At 35.7% G+C, this 23342-nt stretch overlaps 2 pseudogenes; both read right to left on the reverse strand.

Moving 5' to 3' along the window:
* Positions 1-8593: 8593 nt before the first annotated feature.
* On the reverse strand, positions 8594-8711 carry LOC132684527 (U4 spliceosomal RNA; annotated as a pseudogene).
* Positions 8712-21535: 12824 nt separating this feature from the next.
* LOC132684456 (U6 spliceosomal RNA) lies at positions 21536-21633 on the reverse strand (annotated as a pseudogene).
* Between the last annotated feature and the right edge of the window lie 1709 nt (positions 21634-23342).

Here is a 23342-nt window from a genome sequence, read left to right on the forward strand (position 1 = left end):
TTTTTTTTTGAGAAGGTCTTAATTTCCTCTTCATTACTGAAGAATATTTTCACTGACCAAAGGATTCTAGATTGATAGTCCTTTTCTTTCAGCAATGGGACAATACTGTGCTGATTCCTTCTGGCCTCCATTATTTCTGATGAGAAATTCACTGTCATTAAAATTACTTTTCTCTTATAGGTAAGGTGTCATTTTTTTCTCTCTCCTTTCAATTTTTTGTCTTTAGTTTTCAGGTGTTTAATTATGATGTGTCTTGGCACGGATTTCTTTGGATTTATCCTGTTTTAGGATCATTCATTTTCTTGAACTTACAGGTTTATGTCTCCTGCCAAATTAAGGAAGTTTTCAACCATTATTTCTTTTTTACTTTTTCAGGCCCTCCTTCTTTTTCCTTTTCTTTGAGAAATCTGATGGCATGAATGTAAGATCTTTTAAAATTATTCCACAGGTCCCTGAGGCAGATTCTGTTCATATTTGTTTCCAGTCAATTTTTCTCCATTATTCACATTGGGTAATTTCTTTTGTTCTCCCTTCTAGTTTCCAAATTCTTTCCTCTGTCCCTTCCATTTTGCTCTTCAATCCATCCACTGAGATTTCTTTTTGGTTACTACATTTTTCCATTCTAAAATTTCCACTTGTTTCTCCTTTGTATCTTCTTTTTCTTTGATGAGAGTTTTCATTTCTTTGCTAAGGCTTCCAATTATCATTCGTTTCAAGCATGTTCATAATTGCAGAGAACATACACAGACTCATGGTAAAGGGAGACTGCATTTTGACACCTATGCAGCAGACCTCAGGAGCAAACAGTCCTAATAATTTAGGGGGATGGAGGACCCCAGGTACTGTTTTGTAGTTCTGTCGGGGGTTGGGTGTAAATTCAAGCAAAGTATACAGAAAACTAAACTAATGAAAAAATGAGATAATTACAGAGAAAAAAATGTACACAAAATGTCTCATAATACACTGCATGGTTCTTTTGTGAATATTTAGAGTCATGGCATTATCAGTGAATACTAAGTTCACCTAAGTTATGATATTTAAAAGGTAAGGGAGGGCAGTGTGTTTAAGGGGATGGTATTTGGGACAATGGGAATTCAGTGGAATTCATTGCTCATTTTTGTTAGTAGTAAGTCAATATGCAATATCTAAAATGCAAATGGAGAAAGATAACTATTAGCAGTTGTAAGAAATTTTGAAGGCAAATGTTACAAAAATGGGTAAAAGAGTTAAATGCGTTTGACTCTTAGAAGTGGAAGCTAGAGGCAGCGATGGCAAAGTAGAATATACAGCAGCGTTTTTGTTGTTGTTGTTGTAAGCCTGTAGATTCTAATCAAAATTAAGGTTATATTTTTGAAAACTATATAGATTTTAACTCGCACTTGAAGTGTGCTCTCCTACTATGGGAGCCAGTAACTAATAAACCTTTAAGTGACCCTAGATATGTTCTGTTTGTATTTGGAAGGACTTCTGAATTATGAACCACTTTTCAATAGTTGCAAGTTGAACACTAATATTTATGTTAGAAATCTCATAATATTCTGTAAACTGGTGCTAAGCCTCTATAAACTTTTTAAAGACTTTCAGCTAAATCTTCAAGGTTTCTCTGCTCCAGTTTCTTTGCTATCAAATCTATAGGAGAGAGAGAGAGAGAGAGAGAGAGAGAGAGAGGATGATGATGATGATGTTATAAAAATACTTTTAATAAACTACATCAATGAAAGTTTGTCACAGAACAAACTTGTAAAGGTTTTACAAATTTCCTTGTCCTGATTATAGGGTTCTCTTTTCCCTTAACTGAATATCCTCATAAATGCCTTTCTGGCTTCTCTGTGACATCCTTGATGTCAAAATCTGCTGAAAGGGAAGATGATCTGACTTAATCATACCTTAGCATACATTTAAGTCTTCATATCTGTTAGTGAGTTAAGCTGTTGTGCTAATGTAATAAGACCAAAATCTCAAGTGGCTTGGCACTGAGTTTCTTTCTCAGTCCCAGACCTTTATCATTTAACTTCCCAGGTGCTCATAGACCTTGAATGGCAAGTTAAAAAACAAAAACAAAAACAACATAACAAAAACTTCCCATGTAGGAAAGAGGATGTTTTATTGGACTTGTGACTAGAACAACCACAGGCTCCCTGAACTATAGACAGTTACTGAAAGGAAGACTGGGTCTTAGTGTTTCACTGGTGTCAAATGCATTTATCTTATTTCCAGCCATAGCTGCTCAGCTGTTAAGAGATTTGGATATGCTTAGTCAGGGATTACCCAGAGTCTGCCTACAATATGGCATTTCATTGCACAGGCCAATGATTTATTGCCATTTCAAAGATATTCTTTAAGTATTTGTTTAATATTTATTTAGTGGGTACAGGAAGGGCCTAACTTTTAAACTAATGAGTTGCCTACCTATTCATTTGTGTTTAAACCATGTAATTTATCTTATGTAGTAAGCATTATAGTGTGATTTAATTTATTTGGAATTATCTTTTACAATCTTTCTGTTACTCATAGCTTATAGAATGTTAGTTACTCTCAATCACTGAGAGAGGGGTAGTATACATGTAGTTACAGTCTTGTACAAATTTAAATGTCCTGTTTTGCTTATTTTCATGGTGGAAAAAAATGTTCCCTACTTTTCTCTAATCATTATTCCCTACTTTTCTTCTTTTTATTTTTTAAATATTTATTTATTTATATTTAAGAGTATGAGAGAGAGAGAGGGCGGGGAGGGGCAGAGAGTGAGGGAGACAGAGAATCTCAAGCAGGCTCTGTTCTGTCAACGCAGAGCCCAACGTGGTGCTCTATCCCACAACCCTGGGATCATGACCTGAGCTGAAATCAAGAGTCCGATGCTCAACCAACTGCTCCTTTTTCTCCTTCTTTTTAACATTTAGTAAATTTAAAGTATATAGTGTGTTGATTTGATAAATTTATATATTGTGATATCACTACCATCTAGCATTAATTAACACCTCCATCGAGTCACATGATTACCATTTCTTTTTTTTTGTGGTGAGAATAGTTAAGATCTAGACTCTTAGCAACTTCATAATACAGTATTGTTAATTACAATCACCATACTGTGCATAGATCTCCAGAGCTCCAGGACTTATTCATCTACTGGTTATAAGTTTGTATCCTTAAATATTTCCCTACTTTCTTTTGAAAGTTCCTCAACAAGTTGCCTTTCTAGAAGGTACATTGAATGTTTAAAACTGAGAGGATAAATCCTGCTGCAGGGCTCTGGTCATTGCCCTGTGCAAGTGTGATTTTAGCTGGAACCTTCTGCTGACAATGACTACTCAGTGTTGGCTGGTGTTCACCTGCTGGTCTCGGATGAGGGTGGGCTTGCCAACAGTTGCAATATGTGGCCAGCAAACTTGTTGCAGGAATCCCAGAACCGCTCAAGCAAGATAGGGTGATCAGTGAGGAGTGTTTTGAAACCTGTATCCACTTGAGGGCACTGTCTACTTCAGTGGAAGTATAACCAAATTACATTCTGGTAGTTATGTAAGGAATTCTACATGGAAAGCCCAGTAAATTGGCACCAGTGTCTGATTTACTGCAGTGGAACTTTAGCACTCTTTATTGGTGTGGTCTCAGGTAGCTTTCCGGCTTGTGGCTCAACTGTGTTTTTCCATCCAATTTCATTGATGCTGTGACTAGTGGTATTCCCCACCGCTCCCCCTCAATACCATCTTCTCTAAGCTTTATTTGGTGTAATCTTGGACATTTTTGCCATTTGGTATATTTTTCATGAGTATATGAAATCAGTTGATGAGAGTGTTTCAGACCATACTGCCACGTAGAATGGATCTAACTGGAATTGCTTTTCCAATATTGTTGATAATTTTTCTGTTGCTTTCAATATTCCCTTTAGAATAAGCAAAACTCAACATACCTTGGGTTAAATTGCATAATCTATAAATGCAAAGCTAGTTGAAAAAGGTTATACTTGTATGGCATTTTATAGTTTATGAAGAGTTTTCCATTGTGGAAACAATCTTGCCCTGCAAACAGTGGCAGAAAGAAAAAAAAAGATTGGAGGGTTCTGAATATGGGAATTGGTAGGCTTTCTTCTCAGTTTCTAAAACAAAATATACTTTGACAAACAAAAATGAATTTATATATTTTCTTATCCAGTATACATTGGAAATTTGTGTTCTCTCGAGGGGTACATGTACTTTGATTCTGTGGGAGGTGTGTTTGTGTGCATGTGTGTGAATTAATCACCTTAATTTTAAGTTAAAGATCCACTTTATTCTCCTTCTGTTTTGCATCATATTTTAGTATTTCCTGGCATTAATTGAAAATAAATAGTACCAGACCCATAATAACTTCTAATTCCCAAGTTGTTCCCTTGACCACATGGATAGTGGCAGGATGAGATAAGGAGTTACATGTTTCCGTTCACTTCCAGTCTATTTGACATATTTAAAGATATTTATAGTACATGTTATCAAATTTATAACATTTTTATGAGGATGGGAGTGTTTTATATCATTGTTTATTTCTTTACCCATTTTATCTATATTTGAACACTTAAAAGACTAGCTAATTTGAGATATTTCATTTTTGAAAGACTAAAATATTTCAGGTTCACAGCACATCACATGGTATTAAAATGTTTCAATATATTTATTCCCATGGAGGAACACTGGGCTAAGAAATAGGACAACCATAATTGGACTGTATCAAGATTGCATATCCCTATAATTGACTAAACTTACTTGTAAAAATTAGTATTATTGACAAGAATTGATTGCTAACCTTCTTTTTTCTTAACTGAAGAAAGGTTGTTTTTTTTTTTTCCTGACTAACTGGGTGTTAACACATTAAAAAATGAATAAAATATTAAATAAAGCTTGCAAACAAAACATTTCTACCTTTTCCAAAGTGTTGCAAATATAATATTTATTTATCAGGTATACAAAATTAAGATAAAAATATACTAAGAACTAAATTATTAAAATACTAAATTTTTCCAGAAATACAAAAAGTAACAATAAGACTTATAATAATATTAATATAATATTATAATATTAAAGGGAGTTTCAATATTTGGAAAACCTGTAGGCAAAAGGGTTTTAAGTAAAGTACCTTTAGGAAAAATGGTCTATTTCTGTGACTGTAATCTTAAAGTTTCTAAATCTACTATAAAATTTATTAACATATATATAGATATTGCACATAGCTATTCAGAACATTTTTACCCTCCAACACTTTCTATTTATACTATAATGTATACATATGTTTATGCATGTGCATATATTATATCTAGACCCATGTGTATCAGTTATGTATTGTTATGAAAATATTGCATAAGAAACAACTGCAATACCTTAAAGACTGAACAATAAGCATCTATTTATCCTACACTCATGTGCTCAAGTGCTGGTGGCTGGGCTTGCTTGTTCTGCAGTCAGCTGGAGTGAGGAAGTAGTTCTCCTGATTATGGCTGGCTCGCTCACACATTGGGAATGAACTGGTGTTGGCTGATGTTAGGCTGGCCTTGGCTGGAATGACTGGGGTGATATGGTTCTACTTGATGTCTCTTTCAACCACCAGCAGACTAGCCTGGCCATGTTCTTAGCTGGTAGTGGCACAAGAACAATGGCAGACAATTATGTGCTCTTTTTTTTTTTTTTTCCCAAGCCCTGAATGTACCCACACTACAAACATCCTACTGAGAAAAACAAAATTACATAGTTGAATTCAAAATCAAGGGGTAGGGAAATATATTACATTATGTTTTGAGGAATGACATTCAAAGTCATATGGCAAGTAATGTGAATGGAGAGGTAGAGAATTGGAAGCATTAATTCAATCATTCTTCTGAAAATTTATATTTGGATTTTTAGATAAGACTCACCTGAATAGATTCAGGATGTTTTATAATTGTAACTCAGACATTGACTATCTATTGTGAAAAAAGAAAGCCTTGAAATTTTCCCTAATGTTAAATAAAGAAAACAGTTTTGCTTTGATAGATATTTTAATATGAAAATTTTCTTTTAATTATAAATTGCTAAGTGCAATTAATGAAGATGGAATTGAGTAAGGCTTAAAAGGATTTGAAGGTAAATGGTAAAAGGTAGAGAGGAAAATATTGAACATGATGTGTGTGATGGCTTTTCTGGAATTCTGTGACATTACAGTTCCTTTTTCACTTGTAACATATCTTGTACTTCTTCCCTCAAGTTCAGACATCACAGAAACACTTAATGGCACTTAAGTTGCATCAGGCCAAAGAAAACAAATGAACAAGCTAAAACAAATGTATTTCACTTCCAAATTCAAAGCATGAGACTGGGAAAAGAATTCAGGGGTTTGGAAACGAGTCCTGGCAGTCAGCCATTTCAAGGGTTTTTGCCTGGGGATTTTAAGCCCATAAAGATATACCAGAGTAGGAGGAGAGGGAAAGTATAGATCAAAGCTGTATAATCTAAATCTTGAAATTGCAGAGATGGACTATAATGAAGTGAAGCTGGTATCAAATTAGAGATACAGGCTTAGTTTCTCAGAACAAAGGAGTTTGAGTCTCACCCCTCTAATGCTTGTTATTGTTAAATATTTGTAGGCCTCACAGGCAATGCTGCAATTATCTCTCCCAGTTATTAAATCCACTCTGCATTAGTAATACTTTTGGAAACCTCATGTGCTGAAGTTGCTTCCCGTTGGAAATGCATGCTTTCCTGCTTAATGCCAGCTTAAGAAAGAATAAAGAGAAGTGGGAAAAAAGTACTGAAAGATGACATATTCGGAATTTATCTAGAATATGACTTTGTTGTAAAGAAGAGTGTTCTGAGAGACAAGAGAAAAAATAAATTAGTATAAAAACAAAGGGGAAAACTCATAAATCTCTTATAAATTGTGAACATGTAGAATATTTGAAAAGCTCTGTCTGGACTGCCAGAATGTTTTGTACTCAAATTGTATCCATGAGAGATAGTTTCTTATTAATTGGTCTGAATCATCTATTCTTGGGATTCTTCTTAGATCCATGCAGTTATTTTAGGAAAAAGAAAGTTCAAGGGACCAATAGATAACAGAGATAACATAAATCTGAATTTGCTAGTGCATGCTTTTAAAATCGATAGCTCCCATGATTTAGAAACTACCTTCAACAACTGGTTAGGCATTTCATTCCACTATCAGTTGTCCTTAACATTTTTGAGATAAAGGTCCCTTGAGAGGCTAAGCTCAACTCTTTTTCCATGGCACATTCAGAGACCAGTATTTTATATACACTTTGTGGAAAGAAACTAATGATTTTTAGTTCTACTGAAAAATAGGATAACCCTGTTGCGTTTTAAAGACATAAAAGCGTGCGCAATGTTGCTAATTATAAATGAGATGACCAGATGGAGAATGTTTATAGTAATAGTAATAATGATAAATTGGTAAAATGCTTTGTAATTAAAGCATTTTTATGTACATTGTATGAGTTGATCCTCAAAACAACACTGTTATTGTTTTTATCGTCATTATTTTATGATTAAAACGACTGAAACCTCACTACAAACAAATCTCTTCCTAACAGCATTAAATGGCACAGGTGGATTATGACTCTAGGCTCTCTATTTTGGGGACTATTACTTATACCACTCTTTTCTGTATGGTGTACTTCATATGTCTCATCTGTAAAGCTTGCTCAATAGTAGCTCCTACCTCACAAAAAAGTGCTGAGAGTGAATTGATCTTTAAAACCAAGAAAATTTTCCAGTTAGTCTAGAATCAGCAAGTATTTATCCTCATGGCTTCTATATAAATATCTCTTTAGAGATGGCCAATAATTGATGTTTAAAATCATATGGGTGTAATAAAAGATTCAGTTGAATTTAACTACATTAAGTGCATTTGATGAAACTAGTGGTCTACTCAATTTTGGACCCCTGGTAAATTGGAATTTCTCTTCTTTGAAGCCCTGGATACAACCAATAGGAGAGTGTGTTTGGTGCCTAAGCAAGTTGTACTCTAGAAAATTCCTTTATATTGAGGGTGCCTCACCTTCATACACTAGTCATCAGGCTGTTTCTGAGAAGGAGTACAAGGGGCACATCAACAAATATACAGGCTTGATTTTGGTAAGAGCCTCCTACTTGAGCCCTACAGGCTTCTTTTCTTTCCTGGTAATCTAAACAGAATATGACCTCCTTATACTTCTATCTCAGTTTATCTCACTGCTCCTTCATCTTTGATGTGCACCTGTGCACACAAAGATTTTCTGCATACTTCTTAATATAGAAAGAGAGCAAGGAAATGAAAGAATCCTGTCAGGATTGGTGACTTTTACATTTTGTCTATATCTATAATCTCTATAACTGTTTAGTCTTAGTACTAGAGTTAAAAGGTATTAACATTCATCACTAGTTGTTTTTGTTTGTTTTTGCCACTATATCTCCATTTATTTCTTGGGTAGCTAAAATTTACTCTTGAATGGTTTCTTTGGGAAGAATTTATAGGCACTATATACCCTGAGTTTTTATATATCTAAAGTTCATTGTTTTTATTCTTACGTGAGAATTTGGGAGGTAGTAAAATTATTGAGTCACACTATCTTTGAGGCATTATTTTACCATCTTCTAGTGTTCTGTGGAACTTTTGGAAACTAGCCTGATTATTTACCATTTATAAGTATCTTCAATTAGCAATAATCATGCCTTGGATAAACCTCATTGGCTACGATACTGCCACCGCACAAAGCTGCATTTATAAATATCTTGGTCTTTGTACATTTAGAGGGCTCTTTCATTACCTTTGAAGTCCAGTGATTTTATTATTCTGTAATAAGATTGGTCATTCTGTATCTAATTTTTCCTGGTACATGCTGTACTCTTTCTGTCTCTGGATTTACCATTATTCCTTTCATTTTCTGGAAAGTTTTCTTGTTTTATATTGTTAAATAATTGTTATATTTCATTATTTTGATTCTTGCTTTCAGGGAAACCATTTATGTATATGTTTGATTCCATAGTGATCATTTTTTCCTGGAGCCCTCCTTAACTCTTTCCACTTCATTTTGCTTTCTATTCTCAGTGTGATGCTCCATGTTCCTTGCCATATTTTGTCCTATGTAATTCTGTCAGATTAGCCTCCATTTCTGTAATGGTTTTACTTCCTACTCTTCTTTCCTAAGCTATTTTGGTTCCTGTTTCATTCCTTTGTTACATAGTTTCATGTACTGTAATTGTTTGTATCTTTTGAGTAGTTGCTTTGTAAAACGAACCATTTCATTTAAATTTTAATTTAAGACCTATTTTTTTGTCATCTGCTCTGTGGCAAGATTATTTTGGTGAGTGTCCTTTGCCATTTGCTCTTCCTATTTCCTCTTTCATGTGGTATTGTATTTGATAAGAACCAATGCTGATTAGTTTTTGACCATGTGTTACCTTTGAGTGAGGTTCTCATCCTGAACCAGTTATTTATAGGAGATTCATTATAGGACTGGGCAGTTTATAATGTGGTTGGGCTGTTTTTTTTTTCTCTGTGTCTAACGTAAATGAACAGCTGTGGGTCTGCCTCCAATTATGTCACTATCTTTCACTCTGCTCACTGACTAAATGCTTCCTGAAAATATGGCATGTCAGTGGAATTCTTTGTTCAGCCTTACTGATCCAGATGTTTGTTGCCATATTAGTTCATGTAAGTTCCCTCAGTAACCTCACACATTCTGATGTTTCAATTGAGAGATACTGATTTGTGATACTCACCTTGGAAATTCTGCCGGTTAGTCTGAGCTCTGTAGCCGTTAAGTATCCATCCTTCCCTGTTTACCTTCCACCATTTTTCCTTCTCTGAATTTGGATATTCTTGCTCATATTATTGTTGTTCTGATTCACAGATGCATTTTATATATTTATTAAAAGTAAATTTTAAAAATGTTTCTTATTCTCTTTTTTTTTTCAGGGTAGTACTGCCTTTTACATTGGGGCATAAAATATGATTAAAAAATATTTTAAAGACATTTCCCAAAAGCATTGGAAAACTCTTATAAATGTGAATTAATTTTTCAGTATAAATAACACTTCTATTATTGAAAAGTTAAGAGTTTTGTGATAGAAAATGCCATAAAGGATACTTACATAATCTTGCACATGATAACCCAGATCCATTTGTTCATTTAATAAAGAAGAATTATATCTAGAAAACTTTTAATGGATTATTAAATTGAAAAAATTTAAGAATTTAATGTTATGTTGACTAAAATAGCTGACAGTGGGAGAAACTTCTCAGTAATTAACTATGCTGGACTTAAGACTTCCATAGTGCTTATAAAGATTCTTAGTTACAAAGAGCTTTATTTTGATGTTGTAAAATTCCCACAGATTTCTTATGATGGGATCATGATAAATACTCAGTTTTTGCAGTGAGGGAAACAGAGTGGATTTTTCCTCAGCATCATCAGGAACATGCCCATGAATAAAATCCTATTAAAAGAGCATTTGAGGGATACCTCAGTAGCTTAGTCCGTTGAATGTCCAACTCTTGATTTGGCTCAGGTCAGGATCCCAGGGTCATGGGATCGAGCCGTGCATCAGATTCAGCCCTGCTTAAGATTCTTTTCTCTCTTTCTCTCTCTCCCTCTGCCCCTCTGCCCCGCTAGTGTGCACTCTCTCTTTCTAAAATAAAACATAATTTTAAAAAAGAGCATTTGAAGCAGAAGTATATGTAGAGAAAATGAAAAGTTTTTAGAGATGAACATATGTTTTCAGAAGAAGGACTTGTCTGCATCACAAGTAAATGGGGATATATTGTTAGAGTGAGCCTTATGAGGGTTAGAACTGTGTCTTCTAGGTTCCTGTGGTTCAGTTTCTGGTTTGCTCAGATTTCTACTTCTCCTAGTAGGAAGTATGGATATGTGTATGTAAATGCTTATTGTACATTCAAAAGAGGTCATAAATCTGAAATATATTAAGTACTTTAACCTTGAATGATACCATAATTACACTTGAAATTATTGTTTAGTTCCATCATCCTGTAATCAGGAGCAATTTTACCATACCAGTCTGGTTTTAACCAATCTAGTATTAAAGGGACCACAAAGTATATTTACTGAAGTTAAAATAAATGATTAAGTTTATATTTTAAAAAAGCCAAGACATGTTTATAGAAGATTCAGTTAGACTGAGAGGATTTTCAAAATAAATCTTTTCAGTTTTTACCCAGTATTCTGTCTTCTTTGAGGACATTAATGATTTTTGTGATTTCCTATTTTTGCCCTTCATAATTTTTATGTCATATGAAATTTTGCCAGTCTATATTTTTCAGATTTAATATGTTACTTACATTTTAGAAATTTACTAATATAACTTTTCTCCAATTGTCAGAAATGTCTTTATTCTAAAAATGTATCTATTTTTAGGCTATAAAGTAGCTCAATAATGCTTTTGATCAGATAGGGATTAAAAGGGGCTAAAAGAATGTTTATATTTAATAACAACAAAAAAAGGTCCCAACTATTCATACGTAAGGTCTATATATTTCCAGAACACTTTATCTTTCCTATCTTTTGAAGTTCACGTTTCCTGACCTTACTGTGATAAGATTTTATTTTCTATTTTTACTCCTTCTTTGTAATCTGCCCTACTTTACCATGCGTTCTTGTCTGTATGCTCCCCAGGGCCTATAGCCAGCCGCGGCCGTCACCCGCAAAACTAGAGCTGAAAGTACCTGTCATTTATTTGTACCTTGTTGTGTTTGGTGTAGGGCTGTTTCAAAGAAAGTGCTTTATAGACGTATGTGTGCCTTTGCTCACTTAATCATAGCTTTTCCAGTTATGGGAAACCCTTAATAGGTTCATGCTTTTGGTATGTTTTTTCTATCCCCTATCCCCCACTTTATTATACATAGGATTGCTCTTCTTTTTATCCCTCTCTACTTAAAATTATTTTTCTGTTGTGTAACCAACTCCTTTAGACTACTTATGTCATCACACCCTCCTAGAATCTTATTCTACAAGATCCTCGGCCACCAAAATCTGTTTAACAATTAGTTTTGGATATGCTGCTGCTTCCTTTTTCTGGTATTTTCACTTTTTTTTCCCTGTACTATGGCAGCCTTAGAGTAAAAATAAGTTTGCAAATGCATATTCTTCTAAGAACTCTTGCTCCCTCCAGGTTCCTCACATGTACTCAGTGGATTAGCTTGAATGATCCACGCATCCTTTATTTCCCCTACTAATGGTTGTGATAGCTCCTCTTTCGGCGAACTCCAAAGGAACAGCTTGGCCTACCATGTGCATTAAAGATGCTGCTGCCGCTCCAGGTCTCTAGTATCGATCACTGAAGCTCCACATCAAGGATGCTGCTGCGTGTACCAAGGGCACCCTATTGCATCCCTGATGAGGTGTTTGTGCAGTTCCCTATTGTTGCCACAGTGATTGGTCCCATATTCCATTGCTGTAGAAATTAGAATGATTATAGTGAATGACTAGCATTTGCAGTTTGGTTTTGACCCTTTTAGGTTTTACTTTGTCTTTTGTTGCAATCTTGTCTGGCCAAAAAAAAAAAAAAAAAGTGGGTAAGAAGCATCATGCTATGCTCAGACCCCCACCCCCCCCGACCCCCGATAATTGTACTATCTCCAGACTGATGCCGTGTTAGAATGTAAATGTACTGAAAGACCAATGGCTTAAATGTAATTTGTTCATTTAAAAACTAATGAAGCAAACATGAAGTTATAAAACCTGGAAATTTACCCTTTAGTTCTAAACACAAATTGATAAAGTACCATTTTCCCCAATTATTTTTCTCTGTGTACTTCCTCTTCATTTAGCATATAGGATAAGAGTCAAAGCATTTACCTTCCTCGAGGCTCATCTGTGCTTAACATAGAGCTCTGAAAATAGGGACTATGTTATGTATGGTGATGATGAAATTAATTATTAGATGCAGAAACTTACTTGAAAAACATTAGTATGAACAAAGCATTTTCACACATTCAGTACTTTTGTCTATTAGTTTGACATAACCATGGCTAAGTTAAGGAACTTTTTCTCCAGTGGTTGAAACATAGAGAAAAAATAAAGGGAAGTCAAATACCAGTCAGAGAATGCTGATCAAGTGCTTATAGTACTAGAAGCTGGGCAACGCAAATCTAAATCCATAGAAAGGTTATGTAATTTTCTCCTGCTTACATTTCTTTAGGAATTAGATAGAACATTATCTGCCTTAAGTTTCAACAGTCATCCCTGGATGAATCAGAATAAGGAGGAAAGATAATTTTCAGGGCTTCTTTGCCTAAGCCCTGTAAAGGTCACAGGCACACCCAACACCTGTGGAGACTGAGAATGCTCTTTGAGTAATGGCTATGTCAGTAATTGTCACTGGTAAAAAACCCTTCCTAAGAAGTCTGGGATTCCGGGCAATTGTGGCTATGGAAATACATAGGCTTTTAGATTTTTAATTATGTAGTTACAGAATGTTAAATTCCTATGCCTTTTAAGACCTCTGGTTAAATGTTTACCAAAAGGTGGACATTAGGATGATAGTTTATAGGCAAATTATCAGGTATCTGTTGATGAATAAGTTTGAGAAATTCCCTGTTAAAGAAAGTTAAATAGATTTCTTTATCACAGGGATTTTCAGGGTTTTTATTAGCTAGTGAACATCTGAGTGACTGAGAGAGATTTTGAGTCAAGAATTGAGACAGCTGCATCTAACAGAGACCCAATTATACTGGTTTAACTAAAGAGAGGTTTTTATTTTATTTTATTTTATTTTATTTTATTTTATTTTATTTTACTTTATTTTATTTTAGTATTTTATTTTACTTTACTTTGTTTTATTTTATTTTATTTTATTTTATTTTATTTTATTTTATTTTATTTTACTTCACTTCACTTCACTTCACTTCACTTCACTTCACTTCACTTTTTAATAAAAAGAAGTCCAGGGGTAGACAGCTCAGGGCTGGTTCAGTGGCTTCATTATATCATCATGATCTGAACTCCTTCAGCCTTTCTGCTCAGCTAGTGTTATTGGGTGATTTTCCACCTGAAGTTCTCAGAAATCTTTATAGGCGCTGTGTTACAATTATTTTCCTAGGGGAATGACCCAATAGGTTTTTGCTTAAAGATCATGGTCAGAACTAGGTTACATGTTCTTAGGAAGCCTGAAGTCTATGAAAGTGAGACTTTTTAAGGCAGGACCATTGTCATTCTGAACCAAATCAGGATTCCACTGGTGAGGAAGTTGGGAAAAGTAGATATTGGGAAGCAAATAACAATTTTTGTCATTTAACATATTCATTGACCTCATTCCAGCTCCTTTATTTTTTTAATTCACTATCTTCCAGGGCATATGGGACATACTGATTCTAGTCTAACTCTTCATTTTATTTATTTTTAGTTAATTTTTAAAATTTTAATTTTGGAGAGAGAGTGAGCACAGTGGGCAAGAGAGGGAGAGGGAGAGAAAGAGAGAACCTCAAGCAGGCTCCACGCTTAGCATAGAGCCAAACATGGGACTCAATCCCATGACCCACCCTGGGATCATGAGTTGAGCCAAAATCAAGAGTTGGACACTCAACCAACTGAGCCACCCAGGAGCCCCCAGTCTAACTCTATATGTACACATTTTAAAACTAAAACCCATACATATATAAATATTTGCTTAAGTTCACATGCTTCCATTAGTTTCATTTTAAATTAAATTTTTGGAGAATTTGAAATAAATGTTCAAGAAAATAGCCAGTAGGTTAATTCGCCTATTTATTTGTCTTGAAAAGTGTGAAGGCATGTTTTTCAGCTATTACACTGTTAGCCACTTTAGGCCTCTCTTTATTCTGTTCTACAATTCAGAGTTTAAAAAATTATCTTCTCATTTATCTTCATTTGCAAATTGAGAGGTTTAGTTACTGAGATCATCATAAAAGGAGCAATTTCAGAAGTTTGAGCAGACATTTTTAATGTGGACCATTTGTCTCTGATATCAATTTTATCTGATTACTTTATTACATATGCATGCTACAAGTGACAGATAGTTTTAATATCTCCATGATTAATAGAATATTTTTCTTAGGTTCTCCTGCAGAGAAGAATATCATCATGAAATATTGATAAAGTTCCAAGAACAGCAAAATTGTCATGATACTTAAGGAAGTCTTTAAAACTAAGATTGTATTTTCTCTAAGCATGTTGGGTATTTCACAGCTGAAGAATCAAATGCTCTATTGATTTTGTTATGGACAAATCATTTCATGAGATTTCTATGTTCAAAAAATAAAGGTCTTTCCAATGACCTTGGTTTTCATGGACTTCGGTCATATTTGACTGAATAAGATTAAATTTGTCAATGAGGCCAAATTTGAAAGTTAGTAAGTTAGAAATTCATATTAAAAGTCAGTCTGTACAAAGTTGGGAAAAATGTATAATGAAAATCTGGCCAATATTCAGTAGACACAAGTGTGTACTTAGGAAAGAAAAAACTTGATGAAAAATATAAGATGGGTCATTTATAAATGTGTGCAATCAGTGAAGGAAATGATCTTAGATAGAGAGATCTAGAAATATAATATCTATATAGTATATTGTCTTACTCATTCCTTGATCTTGCCTTGAATTGTTTTTATAATTTTTTAATGTTTATTTATTTTTGAGAGAGAGAGAGAGAGAGAGAGAGAGAGAGAGAGAAAAGGAAACAGAGGATCCACAGTGGGCTCTGTGCTAACAGCAGAGAGCCTGATGTGGGATTTGAATGCATGAACCATGAGATCACGACCCAAGCTAAAGTTGGATGTTTAACCAACTGAGCCACCCAGGCACCCCTTTCCTTGAATTCTTATATGCATTGTTTTTTCCATTGACTTTGGCTTGATCATATCACTAGTTTCGGCTAATAGAATGTGAATAGACATAATATTGAAAGTACTTCTGTGGATTGGCCATGTCTCTCCTCGAATGTCTGCTTTCTGTTAAGAGAACAGCATGGCCTAGGTAGTGACTATCCTTCAGCTTGGGACCAAGAATGTGAAGACACGTAGAGCTAAGTCAAGCCCAGAAGAGTTGTAGCCAACCTGCAGCCTTCATGTAAAGCGAGCAGGAAATACAGGTTTGCTATTGTGAGCCACTGAGATTTGGGGAATGTTTGTTGCAGCATTGTAAGCTGATTAGGAAATCTTTCAGTAATACAGGGCTGGAATACCCTGACATGTAAATGAATGTATAATGTCAAAAACATTAGTTACTCTTCCTGCTGTTTAGCATTACTTAGATTGTCTCTCATACCCTTTCTTAATTTTTCTATATATAACTTTGCCCTCATTCTCACAGGAAAAATATTGAGGGAACTATACTTAGAAACTGAAATAACAAGTATTCTAGAATTATACATCCATATATTTAAAAAAGTATTTATTGAGATAAAACTATTGCCAGGCTCTGCTTTATGCAATGGAGAAGGCAGCAACAAACAAAAATGGTAAGTCCCCGCCCTCTGGAAGCTTGGATTTTAGTCATGGGGACAAAAATCAATTTATACATGAGGGTCAATGGTCTGAAGAAAAACAAGGCAGGGTAAAAGAACAAGGAGTGACTGGGGGCAGGTGTTGTTATAGATATGATTGTCAAGAAGGACTCACTGGAGATGGAGTACCTGCACAAGGTACCTGATGCTACGGAAGAACCTGGGCTTTGCCATTAGCCAGACCTGAAGTTGACATGCAGCTCCTGTACTAATTAACTGTGTCACTGACCTTAGCTAAGTTACCTTATTTTTCTGATCTTGATTCCTTTGACAGGAAAATAATAATTATAATATAAATGCCATGGGTATGTTAGAGGGTTAATAGTTAAACACTTAAAGGGATCAGCACTATATTTGGCAATGGAAGTTGTAAGTAGTTGGCAGTTGACAGTTGACATTACAAGCATTAAAACCAAGGAATGGCCTAGGGGACCTGGGATCAGGTATTACTCTTATTCTCAAGTGGGATTGGGAGTGGTTGTAGTCCATAAGAGGAGTTTATACTGGTCTTCCAAAGAGTTTTTTATGGGGGGTGGGAGTGAGGGCACAGGCAATCAGAAAAGCAAAACACTTACTACATGGAGAGGAGAATAGGACATGGCAGTCAAGATACTGGGCATCTGAGTCATGTAGCTCCTGAGGCAACTCAAGAACCACCGGTAAGAGGAAGGAAGCGCAAATGGGGCCAAGTGAATGAGTACCTGCTTCCATGGGCCTAGGCTGCCCTTTATTGGCCTATTCTACATGGATTCTTTAATAAACATCCTCCTTCTCTAGCCTCAGACATCACTGTTCTAATTTCTCTCATTCTTCTAAAGACACAGACTCATAGAATGAAAATGGCAGCTAGTTGGAGTCAGAAGACCCGGATTCGTGTCGTAACTTCAAAATTATCTTAGTTTTGGGGTGCCTACGTGACTCAGTCAGTTAAGCAACTGACTTCAGCTCAGGTCATGATCTCACAGTTCGTGAGTTCGAGCCCCGTGTCGGGCTCTGTGTGAACAACTCAGAGCCTGGAGCCTGCTTTAGATTCTGTGTCTCCCTCTCTCTCTGCCCCTCCCCTGCTTACACATACACACACTCTCTCTCTCAAAAATAAGTAAATATTAAAAAGTATTTTAAATTACCTTAGTTTTTTTAATCTCTAAAATTACTTTATGCAACTCTATCAAGAATTAAATGACAAAATGTATATTGAGAAACTTGTAAACTGAAAAAGCCCTATTCAAACATCTTTAGCCCCTACTCTGAAGAAGAAAATTTCATTAACTCATCTATTCATTCACTCATCTATTCATTCACTCATGTTCTCACTCGCTAAGCACTAATTGACTGGGTAAGACATGATTCTTACTTTTAAGATCTTTTAAGTAGGGAGAAAAACCCTGATAACATCTTTTATGGTAAGAGAAAAAGAAGACATGCTATGAGTGTGACTTGATTGGATTATGAACATTCTTTCCTCATATTCGCCATCATTTGTGCACAAACGTGTTCCTTCCCCTCACCACTCCCCCAGTCCCATGTGGTATGTATGTACCATGGGATATTACTTGGCAATCAAAAAGAATGAAATCTTGCCATTTGCAACAGTGTGGATGTAACTAGAGTGTATTATGTTAAGTAAAATAAGGCAGTCAGAGAAACATAAATATATGATTTCACTAATATGTGGAATTTAAGACACCAAACAGATGAACATAGGGGAAGGGAAGGGAAAATAAAATAAGATAAAAACAGAGAGGGAGGTAAACCATAAGAGACTCTTAAAAACAGAGAACAAACAGAGTTTTTGGAGGGGGAGTGGATGAGGGTGGGCTAGATGGGTGATGGGCATTAAGGAGGACACTTGCTGGGATGAGTACTGGGGGTTATATGTAAGTGATGAATCACTAAAATCTACTCCTGAAACCATTATTACACTATATGTTAACTAACTTGAATTAAAAAAAAAAAGAAAAGAACAAGCAAACTTGCAGACTCAGTTTTTTCTTTTTTTCTTTCAGAGACTAGGGAGGAATTCTGAACCTGGAAAAATGGAAAGAGAAATGAAAAGGGTGGAGTTGGAAGGACAGGGAGAACTTCTGGCCCTTTGTTATCCCCATGGAACAACCACCTGGCTGTGGTTCTAGGCTCTTGTCTGTTCCTGAGCAGAGGGCGGGGATGTGGATACTCTGTGCAGGAATAGAGGCAGAAAGGGGGATCAAGACTCCTTGAACAGCCAGTAAACAAACCATCACTTCCACATATAATTCACAATGTTATCTTTTCTTTAACCTAAGAAATATTTGCAAAGGCTTTTATGTTACTTCTACCTAAATGTGTGTGTGTGTTTGTGTGTGTGTGTGTGTGTGTGTGTACATTATTTTAAAGGTAGATAATCTAAAAATAAAAAAATTTAGTTTAATACTCTAAAGTATTTTAGATACTCTAAAAATAAAGTTTTAGTTTAAAATTTGGTTTATTTTCAAGGGTTCTTTCACCCGCTGCAAGACCTAACATCTAACAGGAATGATTATTTACACTTTTTGTTTTTGGTATTTGCTAAGATTATTACAATTTATATAAACATTTTATTTTTAAGCCACAAACTTAGGCAATAAAGTATCAGTTAAATAATGTCAACAACTAGAAAATACAGTTACTACAAAGGCACTCAGTTAACATTCATACACATCATTGCCTCTGTGTGAATTAAACCCAAACAATAGGTATTCTTGTTAATCTGTCTTCTGAACATCTCCCACACTTCCAGGTACTTGATGGATATTCACATTTGGGAAAAACATTTCATTTGTTTTAAATTGAATTTCTCTTCCAAAATGTGACCCTTATTCTGGACTTTCTCAGAAAATCTTGGAATTATTATTTAAAAAATTTTTTTTAATGTTTATTTATCCTTGAGGGAGAGAGAGCCAGAGCGTGAGTGGGGGAGGCGCAGAGAGAGAGAGGGAGAGAGAGACAGACAGACAGACAGACAGAATCCGAAGCAGGCTCCAGCCTCTGAGCTGTCAGCACAGAGCCCTATGCGGGGATCGAACCCACCAACCGCGAGATCATGACCTGAGCCGATGTCAGACACTCAACCGACTGAGCCACCCAGGCACCCCTGGAGTTATTTTTAATTAGTCTCTTTCCCTTTAATCCATGACCAGAATCCTCATCTAATTCTACCTGCAATACTCCATGTTGTAGGAGTCCTTTCCAAGCCTCTGATATCATGGGGCTGTGGCATTACTCATCTCTCTTGGGAAGAATATGGTATTAATAGGTTGTGACTAATAGCCAAGTTGCAGAAAGACCCCTGTGCCCTTTTCCCATTCATTTCTCACAAGATAAATTATACATACTGTAACAAGAAGAGAAGACAAATTACACATATTGCAGATTCCTGTGAGAAATCCCTCTTTGCCTAGCCAATTATGTATATTTGCTACTTGAAGTTTATTCTAGAGAATAGAAGAAAATCTTGTCTTTTGGCACCCAAGTGAGGTTAAGGATGTTGTGATTTGATGTCAGCATTGAACATGCCTCACATGAATTAAGAACTATAATTGGATGTCACTTGAGGCCTTGGTTTCTGCTCCAGGAAAGGTAATAAAACAAGTTAGAACCTATTATCCCATTCAAATCATTGCTTGGTAATTGTCCTCAAGCCTGTCTGTGGGCTGTAGGCAAAGCTGTCTTTATGTGTTTGCCCAAGGACCAAGTAAGCTAGGTAAGGTTAGGTGTCCAAGCCACGTGGACTTTGAAAAAATGTTACCTTGCCAGAGGACTGTAAAGAGTGCATGTAATATCTGGTTATTGCTTAGGGTTTTCTTGATGCAGTAATGAAGGAGTAAAACAATCCTCTTTATGTCCTAAAACTTTTCTCCCATTGTATTGGAACTAAACCCAAGCAAGACCTGGTGAGACAAATGTCAGTCTCTAATTGCTGTAGGTCTGAAACATTAAAAGAATCATCATCTACCACGTGAATGCATATATGGGCACGAAAGCACTACATGTAGAAGAAGTGTCACAACAGTGCTGTTCTCAGCCCTGAACTGCTTGTCTGATGTCTTCATGGGGAGACATCTAAATCTTAACATAGATAATTTGAAGGTTTTTGATAGTATTATTAATTGCTAATGTCAATTTTATCATATTGTCTTGATAGATATTTCTTTTCTTTTTAATGTTTATTCATTTTTGAGAGAGAGAGAGAGAGACACACACACACACACAGAATCTGAAGCAGGTTCCAGGCTCTGAGGTGTCAGCATAGAGCCCCACACGGGGCTCGAACTCATAGACCACGAGATCATGACCCCAGCAGAAGTTGGATGCTTAACCAACTGAGCCACCCAGGTGTTGCTCTTGATAGATATTTCTAATATTTATTTTTTATGTGAGTATAGTTGCCACATTGTTTGATGCATAGGCTAATGACTGCTACATGATTATGTCTTGTATCATAACATATTGTCTCTCTGTCCTAGTTATTTTTTTATCCTTATATTTCATCTTGACTAATATTATATGCCACTCCTGATTTTTTATTCAAATTTCTTAGCATCTCTTTGATCATCCCTATATTTTCTAACTCTGTTTATCACATTAAGTATGTTTGTTGTACATAACAGATCTGTTTTTTTTTTTTTTTAAACCAAATTTGACATCTTGTCTTTCTGTAAGAGACTTGAATTAATTTGTGTTTAGGGTATAAAGTAGTATACTTGATGTTACTCCTTTAATGTTTCTTGGTAATGTTATTTATTTTAATTTGTTTTTTTCTTTATACTTTACCATTTATTTATTTATTTATTTATTTATTTTTAATTTTTAATATTTACTGTTTATTTTTGAGAGACACAGAGAGACAGAGCACAAGTGAGGGAGGGGCAGAAAGAGAAGGAGACATAGAATTGAAGCAGGCTCCAGGCTCTGAGCTGTCAGCACAGAGCCCGATGCAGGGCTCGAACCCACGAGCTGTGAGATCATGATGTGAGCCAAAGGAAGACACTTAACTGACTGAACCACCCAGGCACCCCAAATACTTTTCCTTTTAGAAGTGAGTTTTTTTTAAATTTTTGCAATACTTCACAAATATGAACCAGCCATGTGAAGGGGTCATGCTAATCTTTGCATTATTCCAATTTTGATATAGAAACTACAAGAGGTTGCATGGGTCAAGTGTGTTTTAGTTCCCTTTTGAGAAACTAAATTCTTGATCTCTCTTTCCAGAGCTTCTAGAATGATCTCTCTTTCCTGATCTTCTCCTTAAGCCAGATCCTGAGAGGCAGCTGTCGTTCCTATTTTTTCTCATAGCCACTTCCAGTCTTTCAGTAAGTCCTGTTCTTTGTGTCTAAAATACCTGGCCACTTCTCCACGTTATCATAGTTACCCCTCCAGTCCAAGCAACTGTCACTTTTCCTTTATTTAAAAAAAAAATTTAACGTTTATTTAGTTTTGAGAGAGACAGAGTGTGAGCAGGGGAGGGGCAGAGAGAGAGGGAGACAGAATCCGAAGCAGGCTTCAGGCTCTGAGCTGTCAGCACAGAGCCCGATGTGGGGCTTGAACTCAAGGTCCACAAGATCATGACCTGAGCCAAAGTTGGGTGCTTAACTGACTGAGCCACCCAGGCACCCCATCACTTTTCCTTTAGATAACTGCAGTAATTTCAATGGATTTCCCTATTCCCAATAAAGAAGAATATGTAACATTTGCACAATTCTTGTGAGAAATTCATCTTTGTATTTATCTTGTTTCTCACCAAAACATTTTCTATATAACCTTTAAAAAAAAACATAAAACCTGATCATTTTGTCTATCTTGCCCAAAGTCCTTCAATAACTTCCCATTCCCTACAGGATAAAATGTCAGATCCTTAGAATGACTTGATATGAATTTATATGATCTGACCCCCAGGTTTATTCTTTAACCTTATGTCATATATACATACTTTTTTTGCTCAAAATGTTTCAGACACACTGGCGTTCCCTCTGCTTCTTAAGGGTACCAAATCCCATTCATACTTCCCTATTCAGGAACCTCTGGTGCCCTGTTCCGTCTGCTAAGAATAATCTATTCCCCTATGTTTGTATCACTTTTTACTTCTTGTTGGTCAGATGTCTTCTTCAACATTCCCATCTCAAAAGAACGTTATTTAACTTGTTATTCAGTCAACAGCAAGGGCTGTACTTAATTACAGTTTATAATTAACTCTGTCTTTGGGGCATATGGATAGCTTAGTCAGTTAAGCGTCTGACTCTTGATTTTGGCTCAGGTCATGATCTCACGGTTCGTGAGTTTGGGCCCTGTGTTGGGCTCTGTGCTGACAGTGCAGAGCCTGCTTGGGATTCTGTCTCTTCCTCTCTTTCTGCCCCTCCCCCACTTGTTCTCTCTTTCCCACAATAAATAAAAATTAAAAAACAATAACAACAAAACCCAATTAAATCTGTCTTTGTGTGCTTACTTGTGTATTGTCTTCTGTCTGTTGTCTTTCTCATGAGTCTATATATATGTCATGGTAATAGAGACCATTCTGTCTGGTTCATTGATATACTCAGTCCCCAGTACCCCAGTACTCAACACAGTTTCAGACACATCAGATAGTGCCCAGTAAATATTTATTGAATGATTAAACACATGATTTAATACATCAATAGTGTCAGTAAAATCCCAATTATGCCATAAGTGTATATTTAGACTCCCAAATTAACAAGAGCTGTGCAATACAAGAATTCTGATTCATTAATGATTAGCTCAAGCAAATGCAGTTAGGAAAGCCTTTTTTAGAACAGCAAACTTATATTTCCTAGGCATTCATGTTTATAGGACCCAAACTCTGAAAGTTTTGGTAGGTTCTGAATTTGGAAGCCTCTCTTTTCT

The sequence above is a fragment of the Panthera onca genome, chromosome C2 (assembly GCF_046562875.1).
Source record: "Panthera onca isolate mPanOnc1 chromosome C2, mPanOnc1 haplotype 2, whole genome shotgun sequence".
NCBI lineage: Eukaryota > Metazoa > Chordata > Mammalia > Carnivora > Felidae > Panthera > Panthera onca.